Source organism: Mixophyes fleayi, chromosome 3, assembly GCF_038048845.1.
Source record: "Mixophyes fleayi isolate aMixFle1 chromosome 3, aMixFle1.hap1, whole genome shotgun sequence".
NCBI lineage: Eukaryota > Metazoa > Chordata > Amphibia > Anura > Limnodynastidae > Mixophyes > Mixophyes fleayi.
The window spans coordinates 222,765,403-222,774,896 of record NC_134404.1 but is presented as its reverse complement, the minus strand read 5'-3'; the positions used below and the strand labels follow the sequence as shown (position 1 = coordinate 222,774,896).

The window sequence follows — 9,494 nt, the reverse complement described above, 5'->3', positions numbered from 1 at the left end:
ATCCATTCTTGGGATATCATGACCCCAATGGTTGTTATTAATGTCACAGAAAATAACACTGCATCTTATTCGAGGCCAAAGTTAGCTTCTTAATCGACCAACTTCTTATTTAGAAAATATTATTTTTAAAGGAGTAAATCAAGTAGGATCACTAGTTTCTCATTAGATTAACACTAAAGGGGGGTCGCTTACACGAATTCCAATAGTATGTAGCCTGGCCCAACATAAGTTAGGGCATGACATCAGGTGGCAAAGTAGGCACAGGTAGCATTTTGATCATTTTGAATAAGTAGCTGTAATTTAGCAAGAGCTGATGGTTTTATTAAAAATTTGCAAAAAAAATAAATCCAATATCTCTTTGTCCAATATAAAATAGACTATCTACAATATCAAAGGGTAAAAAAGGACCAATAAGAACAAACAACACATTATCATAACACCCAATTTTACTACAATCCTACCACACAAAAAAAACTAATACATTACTTCACAAATAAAATAACTATATACACCAAAGAAACATGACATCCCCTAACACAATACTCTGCATTACAACAAACCCGCCACCAATCTATAATACCATCCACACACCCTTTACTGTCAGAAAATGAAAGGAAACTTTAAATGTATGCAAACCTTTACCAGGGCCGGACTGGGACTAAAAATCAGCCTTGGCATTTAAAGCACACAGGCCCACCTCTGTTGATAAGCTGGAAAAAAAAATGTGTGCCGCAGTGCAGTGGCGGTGCCGCCAAAGGCGTAGCTACATTATGTTGGGGGCGTGGTCAAAATGGTGCGTTGATACATACATTATAATAAAACATTACATTTATCAGACCCTCCCCATCCACATTACGCCACCCCCCCAGATACATTATGACACCCCCAGCCCACTGTACTTATCTATGCTTCTGATGCTGCTGACATTCCTGTAGAGTGAGCAGGGAAGCTCTTAGTCTCATGAGATTAATAAATCTCGTGAGACTTAGAGCTCCGCTGCTTGCTCTGCAGGCTGTGCCCTGTCCGGGACGGAGCACAGATCCTCCTGCTGACCAACTGGATTAAGGCTCGGGGGGCCCGGGCACTTAAGTCAGGGGGGCTCCTATGATGCAATTTGGCTATTAGACAATTTTTTGACAAATACAAAGGCAATACAGTGTGCACTACTGTTAGGTGCACGCAGTTCTGCCTTAACAAGCAGTACAGTGTGAAGCAGGACATATCTCCCAACTGTCCTTGTAGTCAGACCAAATCCTGACTAAGTGGGACAGTCACCCATCAAATTCAGAACAGTTGGCAGACTGTCCTGGTCTCTCCTACCTGTCTTGTCATGGTCACCACTTGTGGCTGCTGGTGTCTTTAGATCTGTTGCTGCTTGTCTGGATCCTGGAATGTTGGATGCCCTATTTGGAGAAAAAAATGAGCAGATGAAATTTAGCCCTGGTGTTAAATCAATATAGCATCCATGTTTTAAAATTAGGCCTCACTGCAGCCACAACATTAAAGTACTAGTATTCACATTTGATAAATACATCTATTTCTCTCCAACTAGCCCTGACATTAAATAGTATTCCCATTTAATAAATAAAACTATTTCCCTCTCTCCAAAGCACCCCAACATTAAATTAAAAATCCAATCACCCCATCTGAAATTGATAGGCCCCACTATTAAATTGCCCCCATCTTCACCCCACAAATAGAATAGCACCCAATAATTAGCCCCCACCTGCAATTCCCTATTAGATTAACAGCCTACCTCCCACATTATATTAAGAGCTACCCATACACACATTATGGTCATACACCGGCCCACACACACATACTATAGTTATACTGTTACACACATACACACTATAATCATAACCTGACACACACACATACTATAGTTATACTGTTACACACATACACACTATAATCATAAAGGTCATTCTTTGGATATTTTTTTTGGGGGTTATTTTTTTGGTAATTTGTATTCATTGTCATTCAGAGCTTGATTTATATATTTTTTAACTTTGTCGATCCCATTTTTATTGGCGCCTGTCAGTAAATTCTGTGTTATTTTTTGTTACACTATAATCATAACCTGTCACACAAATAGATAGATACCCTGTCACACAAATAAATAGATACCCTGTCACACAAATAAATAGATACCCTGTCACACAAATAGATACCCTGTCACACAAATAAATAGATACCATGTCACACAAATAAATAGATACCCTGTCACACATATAGCTCCCCTGTCACACATATAGCTCCCCTGTCCACATATAGCTTCCCTGTCACACATATAGCTCCCCTGTCACACATATAGCTCCCCTGTCACACATATAGCTTCCCTGTCCACATATAGCTCCCCTGTCACACATATAGCTTCCCTGTCACACATATAGCTCCCCTGTCACACATATAGCTCCCCTGTCACACATATAGCTCCCCTGTCCACATATAGCTTCCCTGTTTACATATAGCTTCCCTGTCACACATATAGCTCCCCTGTCACACATATAGCTCCCCTGTCACACATATAGCTCCCCTGTCACACATATAGCTTCCCTGTCCACATATAGCTCCCCTGTCACACATATAGCTTCCCTGTCACACATATAGCTCCCCTGTCACACATATAGCTCCCTTGTCACACATATAGCTCCCCTGTCACACATATAGCTCCCCTGTCCACATATAGCTCCCCTGTCACACATATAGCTCCCCTGTCCACATATAGCTCCCCTGTCACACATATAGCTCCCCTGTCACACATATAGCTCCCCTGTGTCACACATATAGCTCCCCTGTCACACATATAGCTTCCCTGTCACACATATAGCTCCCCTGTCACACATATAGCTCCCCTGTCCACATATAGCTCCCCTGTCACACATATAGCTCCCCTGTCCACATATAGCTCCCCTGTCACACATATAGCTTCCCTGTCACACATATAGCTCCCCTGTCACACATATAGCTCCCCTGTCCACATATAGCTCCCCTGTCACACATATAGCTTCCCTGTCACACATATAGCTCCCCTATCACACATATAGCTCCCCTGTCACACATATAGCTTCCCTGTCACACATATAGCTCCCCTGTCACACATATAGCTCCCCTGTCACACATATAGATCCCCTGTCACACATATAGCTCCCCTGTCACACATATAGATCCCCTGTCCACATATAGCTCCCCTGTCACACATATAGCTTCCCTGTCACACATATAGCTCCCCTGTCACACATATAGCTCCCCTGTCCACATATAGCTCCCCTGTCACACATATAGCTTCCCTGTCACACATATAGCTCCCCTATCACACATATAGCTCCCCTGTCACACATATAGATCCCCTGTCACACATATAGCTCCCCTGTCACACATATAGCTCCCCTGTGTCACACAAACTACCCCCTCCCTCTTACCTTGTGCGCTCCGCAGCGCGCTGTACAGTCTCTCCTAACACATGGGACGGCACCTATCACATGGTGCTCGTCCCATGAGACATCTCCAGAGCCATTCATAGAAGAGAGGGGAGGAGCGACCACACCAGGAAGTAAGTGTAGTGCCGACCCCACTGCTCAGCACACAGACTGTCATGCTGAATTCTGGCATGACAGTCTGTGTGCTGAGCGATGGGGCCGGCCAGCTAGTAACCGGCCCATCTGGCCATCGGCCCTTCTGGCATTTGCCAGAAGTGCCAGATGGCCAGTCCGGCCCTGAACCTTACTATAAAAAAGGGATTTCCACAAAATCTAATGGTGAAAGAACAGGATAGATAACAAACAATCGTGAGACTGCCAGATGTTAGCTACCACCTAGAGAGGTCTCAACCCCCGCCAGAGTCTACCACAGCTCACAGCATCCATCCGGCCCCTCTCCATTTACCTTATTTTCCAAACCTCATGTAGAATATTATCCACCACCTCAGTACAGGAAAGGATTTTGCTCCTAATGGACACTAAACAACGTGCACTTCACATGTAGAATCTGAACAACTGCGCTAACTAAAAAATGAGTGCTTAAATCAAAATCCCCGCACCTTTTGAGCGCTCTCTACACCCACTCAGGGTAACAAATCCCCGAAAGACATGGAAGGCCTAACAGGGCTGTCTTTCCCCCTGGGCACGCTGGGCAGTTGCCCGGGGGCCCTATGAGCATAGGGGCCCCAAAGGCAGGGCCCAATAGAGAGAAAATCTATTCACCCATGTATCAAGGCACGGCTCCCGTGGACAATCACGATCATCACCCCTATGCTTCAGGTTTCCTTTAATGAAGACCCTCCTGTGAAACTCAAGCCAACTGAGATCTCTAAACTTCAGAGGAATACACTTGAAAGTCACCAAAGACAGACCCTTTGAGCACATATCACCTGGGCAAATCTTTATTTACAGGGGCACATCAAAGTGAGTATGCAAAATCCTCCTCTCCAACACCCTCCTAGAGGATTTTTTTAGCTTCATCCACCTCAATCTGCCATTTCTTTGTCACCATCAAACCTTTAATCACACCATGTTTATTACCTATGCTTAACTCAAAGATTTTTTACGGGACCCCCATCCAACCATGTGTAGAGAAACAGGTGTGCCCAAACTTGAAAGCCAGTTGGCTTCCAAGAGGAAGACTCCAAAAAGAGACTACAGATACGAAGCTTCAAGAAGGTAGCACTAAAGAACAGCATTGGGTTTACCATTCCCAGGCCACCATCATCCTTTGGTTTGTATGTCACACTCCTCTTGATGAAGTTCAACTTGTTCCCCCATAACAACTGAAAGAACAAGGAACTGACCTGAAGGAGGCTAAATACTATTGCAAGTTGTGTAAGGGACACCCTTTAGAGTTAATATGATGTGAAATCAGTGATCCAACTTGATTTAATCCTTTAAAAATAAACTTTTCTGAATAAAAAGCTTGAGCGTGAATAAGAAGTGAAAATTACAGCTTTCATACTGCCGGCCCTGCAATTTCCCGGGTTTTTCAAGCCGAGTTTTTGACGAGGCACAAGCGTCCCAGCTCAGAGACCATGTTCACACTGCACCTTGGACCCGGGAATTTCCTGGGTCGACCCCATTCATACTGAATACAGGTCTGCCCTGGGAATAAATGTGAGTCATCACAAGAGAAGCTTTCATTGGCTGAAAAATATTGAGGTCATTTAAAGGGGACTAGTTTTCTTGCACACAAAGATGAGGTCAAAGTGGTTGGTGACTGTTCACAGCATTGCTTTAATCATGGCCGACGAGTCACTATTGTGTAGCCCAGAGTTCATGTTTTATTGCGTTTATTTGCTGTTTTATATAGCAAATGAGAACTTGATGCAGCTGGTAACACTGTGCTACCTTGCACAGTGTCATTTCATGAGGAGAAAGGAGCAATTTCTGGCACAGGGGGAGAATATTTGGCATCTGTATATGCACAGGAGGAGAGCTTTTCCCAGGGCCATCATTTCCTTCATATTGAGATTCAGTGCTGCGACTGACCGAACAATGTGGGCCAGAGAACGCAGCCACAGAGAAGCTTTCTGGTCTACTGTGGAATCTTTTGAGCACCAGCAGTGGATGGCACACTTTCATATGTCACATGGGACATTTCACTGTGTGCTGGACCTTATCACCTCAGCACTTTCTAAACAGTCAACAAACTTCAGAAAACCCATTGCACCAAATAGGAGGCTAGCAATTGTGTTGTGGTGGTATGCTACAGCTGGCAAAGTCTGCACAATCTCCTGCTTGTTTGGAGTGGGGATATCCACAGTTTGCACTCTAGTGCATGAAGTCACCAAGGCATTGCTGGAAGCCCTTTACCATTGTTTCTTCTCCTTACCTGAAGGACAGCGACTGGATGACACCATCACTGGATTACTGCAACGTGAATATCCACAGTGTGCTGGAGCAATCGATGGGACACACATCCCTATCATTGCCCCCACAGACAACCCTGCGGATTACTACAACCACACAGGCTGGCATTCCATTATACTAAAGGCTGTAGTTGACCAAAACTATTGGTAAGCATCATATTTTAGATTAATGTGACTGTGTCTTATGATGTGTATTCTAAAACAAAGGTATATATATTTTATTTTCAGTTTCACATAAGTCTTTATTGGCTGGCCAATTCTGATCTGTACCAGATTGCAGAGGACAGACAAGATGGCCGGTTGTTCCCTAGAGAGGTAAATATCTATATTTTGTTGGATGATGTTTTCCTCAGCTAGATAATACATACATGTATTTTTTGGTATGTAATGCACCTGTTCCTCTCTAGATGTTCCGCTTTCAAAATACACTTAAAACATATACCAGCAGGTGTATTCTGTTCTGTAACCAACATTTGGGTAGCGTGTTCATGTTTTTTTTATTTGGAGCTAGACATTATAGATTGAAAGATTAATAGGTGTACTGATTCTTTTAAATGTTCCAATATTCTCTGTAAAGCACTATTGAAATTTAATGTGTTACATTTCTTTACAGAAATCAAAGTTTGTGAATGGTGTGGAGATCCCAGTACACATCATCGGGGATGCAGCTTACCCTTTGCGGCGATGGTTGATGAAGGGCTTCACACAGCAACATCAACTGTCTGTGGAACAAATTCACTTCACCCATACCCTCAGCTCAGCTCGGATGGTGGTAGAAAATGCCTTTGGACGCTTGAAAGGACGTTGGTGGTGTTTATTGAAGCACAATGACATTGACCCCATGTAGTTGCTGCTTGCTGTATTTTACACAATATTTGTGAAATACAGAAAGGACTCTGACCTATCAGTGCTTTCTGTGGACTCTATGAGTTATGAGCTAGAACGCACAAATACCTCTGCAGAACTCATTCGTACCATCATCACTACCAATCTGTCCTCCATTATTAAGTAGAGCAGACAAGGGATAAAAGTAAAGAAAATATTTTTATTAAAAAAGTTTTTTTCTTTGTTAAATGGTATTTCCTCATATGTACCTATATAAAGTGCTGATTTGCAAAAAGCTCAAAAATATAACAATAGTAAAAAAACATAAATGTACGCACCCATGTGCGCAAACAGTAGTGCAAGTCTACACTTTCTTTCAGTGTTTGCTTAGATCACAAAACATTTTTAACTTTAAATAACAATATACATATTGTTGCCTTACAATCAGACAATAACAAAATTATAATTGTTCACAACATTATTTCATTACCTACAACTGTCGATAATGTGGGTAGTCTTCATTTGGTTGACTTGCTGTGTACTCAGGGTTATGGACAGTAGTTGGATATTTTTGATTATGGGTAATAGGTGGGTAGTCAAGGTTATGTGTAGCCATTTGTGTTTGATGATGTGTGGTGTTTATTGGAGTACCTGAGTTAGGGTGCACCATTTGTTGGTCTCTGTTATACACGGGTTAAGGCGCCTCTACATGGTATGGCGGTTGTGCATGTCCCTGCAATCTTGGCAGGAGTCGATCCAGGTAACCCATCATATATTCACAGTTCTCACAAAGAATACGCTTTTGCATACCCATGATTTGGGTTATAAACGATTCCTGGAGCTCGCGCTCCTTTTCCATGAATCTTTGTAGACGTGCATCCTCTTGGGCAGCCAAAGCCGCATCCATTTCCTTTAGGTGGTCTAACATCACTGTGGTCATGGTTTTACTAGCCATTTCCATCTTATTTGGTCTCTTCCTTTTTTTAGGAACATTGTAAACTAGAAATGGGACAAAGAAAGTAAAACATTAGGATCACTGAGGATGACAGAATATTGCTGCAAAATTAAATAGCAGTGTTGTAAGCAGATATGTGCTTGAGGCCTCCTCCTCCCTCCTGCGCAATAGCTTCACGCTGCAACATATACGTGTTCATGTTTTAATATGTTTGTATGTTTAATTTAGGAGTCAAGTAGTTGTAGTTTTGTAAATGTAGTTGTAGGTTTGTAGATATAGTTGTTGTGAACATAAAGTTGTTGTATAGATGTAGTTGTTGGGTATTTTTATAGTTGTAGTTGTGCCTAGTTGTTAGTTTATTAATTTTACACTTTCATTAATTTAATTTAATTTATTTCATTACATTTACAAATTAAGAAACATAACGTTGTGGTCTGCGGTGATTGCAAAGGTTGGTTCGTTCACAACGGTTGCATCTCTTGCATGGACTGCGTATCTACTGCAGGCTGTGCTGATGCCAAAGGTTGCGAATCTTCAAATTCATCTGCGGACAGATTGATTGTGTCTTCTGCACTGTTGGACCACTCCAAATCAGCATGTTCCTCTACTGACTCGTCGCTAGACTGACTGCTTTCTGGTGGAGGAGTAGGAGCATCCCGGCAACTAGATGAAGACCACCATGTTGCATTGTTCGTAAAACAGCCATTCCATTCTCGTAGCACCGCTTTTCCAACAATTGTTATCATGGACTTTTGCATATAGTTTACGCAGGGATTTTAATTTGTTCACAACCTGTTGCTGGCTGCGCTTTATTCCACGTTATCTCTTGATTTTTGCAATGTTTGAATAAATAGTAGCATCCTTTACAGTCCCTGTAATTTGTCTTTTTATCTCTTCCTCACCTCTGATGGTTAGCAACTCTCTGACCTCTTTTTCCATCCAATGTGACATTCTCTCAATGCTTCTCTCAATGCTTCCTCTTCTCCTTCTAGACTTTTCTGCAGCAACATAATGATGACGTCATCCTCAAGCGTTCCAGACACCCAATCAGCTTCTTTCTGTGACACCATTTATACTGCAGGCTAACCAGGGCCGACACGGGAATTACCCTACCTAAAGTCCTGGGTCTAAATCCGGGTTTTCAGACCCGTGAGTTTTCACTAACGCCATTCATACTGCGCCTAAACCCGGGTCGCCTGGGCTTGCCCCAGCAAAAACCCGGGTTTTTCCATGCAGTATGAATGGGGTATAAGAAGCTGGCCGAATACGAAACTAACTTCAGCATCTAAGATGTACAAAAAGGATGATGGGGATGATTGCCTGTGGTTCACCTCTAAAGCACTGGATGGTAGTGGCTTAACTTTTTACCTTCATTTCAGAGTTTGCAAACTACAACAAAACATATAAAGCTTTTAAATATAGTTAAGAATTCAGTAAAAACTCTGTAAGTAGTACTCTTGAGCAACTTATAATATCCATATCATTGACAACATGAAGTGCATACAGAAAGAGCAGTTTCTACCAGAGTGGAATGTACAGGACTCTATATATGTATATGTGTATATATATATATATATATATATATATATATATATATATATATATATATATATTTATATATATATATATATATATATATATATACATACATACATATATATATGTGTATGTATATATATATATATATATTGTAACAAAAGGAGGAATTTAACTGGCAATATGCAGAGAAAGCAGGGAAGTAGAGTAAAACATTTGTGCAGTAATGCACCTAGATTGAATGTAAAGACCTATGTATGAAAAGCAATAGTTTAAATTTGGTTTAACTTACATGACTTGAAATCCTTCCTCTCAGCA

General features: G+C 41.7%; 1 long non-coding RNA gene across 1 annotated transcript; it reads left to right on the top strand.

The window, feature by feature from the left end:
- The first annotated feature begins 3,329 nt into the window (after nt 1-3,329).
- On the top strand, nt 3,330-8,453 carry LOC142142889 (uncharacterized). The gene is made up of 3 exons (XR_012689379.1): nt 3,330-6,007; nt 6,089-6,175; nt 6,474-8,453. It is a non-coding gene; the product is annotated as an uncharacterized LOC142142889 (long non-coding RNA).
- The last annotated feature ends 1,041 nt before the right edge of the window (nt 8,454-9,494 follow it).